Below are 1,237 nucleotides of genomic sequence, written 5' to 3' on the forward strand. Positions count from 1 at the left end.
ATATGTACTTCCGGTTTATAGCTGTCCGAAAAAAACAAATTCGCAACTTTGGACTGCTGTAGCACGTGACATAATTAACTTAGAGGATTAATTTTTTCGGTTTCCTAATGTGCTTCTCACGCACCTTACATTGATATATAACAATCGTTTTTTTACAGCAAAATTGAAATTCGTCATTTTTTTCAAATTTGAGGGGTTTTTTTTACAATATTTGTGTCTCTTTGAACTTGGTGTATGTATATCTTATGACCTATTTGATGTAGAACCTTGAAGTTTGGAATACATCTAGACACTTTGAATATGAATTCACCTATGACAAATAAATTGATGTGGGCGTGGCACATCCGGGTTGAATTACTAAATGTTTACATTTTTGGGAAGGGGCATAACTTGCATAGAATACATTTGTTCAAAAAGGAACTTTGCACACAATTACATCATCCTTTTGGCCAGTTTGTGTTAACAGCTCAGTTGTTTCAGCTTTATAGGTCCAAAAAAGGAACGGGTTTTAACATTTGGATATTTTCATTTTTCGATTTTGACCTTTGTTGACTTTTGTTGACCTATTTCTTTGGACATGTATTATGTATAACCTTGGCATTTGATACACGACATAACATTTTGAATATTAATTAAATTATATCAAATAAATGAGGTGGGCGTGGCACATCCGGGTTAAATTACTCATTATTGACATTTTTCGCCAAGGGTATAACTCGCAAAGTATACGTTTGTTCAAAATGGAACTTTGCATACAATTATCTCAAGAATTGAGCCACTTTGTCTTAGAAGTTCGGTTGCTTCCGCTTCTTAGTTCAAAAAAAGGAACAGGTTTTGGAAATTCAAAATTTTCAATTTTTGACCTTGACCTTTGATGACCTTGACCTTTATTGGGTCAAAGGTCATTGACGTTGTCTATTAGTTTATTCTTTCATATTTGACCTCTGACGTCTACTTTCGCTTTTATAGCTGTCCAAAAACATCCAAATTCGCAACTTTGGACTGCTCTAGCACGTGACCTAATTAACCTAGAGAGTAAATTTTTTCGGTTTCCTAATGTGCTTTTCGTGTACTTTACATAGATATATAACAATCGTTTTTTAAAGCAAAATTGAAATTCGTGATTTTTTCAAATTTGAGTTTTTTTTTTTACAATATTTGCGACTTTTTGAGCTTGGTATATGTATATATTATGATCTATTTGATGTAGAACCTTGATATTTGGAAAATAACTAGA

Source organism: Lottia gigantea, assembly GCF_000327385.1.
Source record: "Lottia gigantea unplaced genomic scaffold LOTGIsca_3, whole genome shotgun sequence".
Classification (NCBI taxonomy): domain Eukaryota; kingdom Metazoa; phylum Mollusca; class Gastropoda; family Lottiidae; genus Lottia; species Lottia gigantea.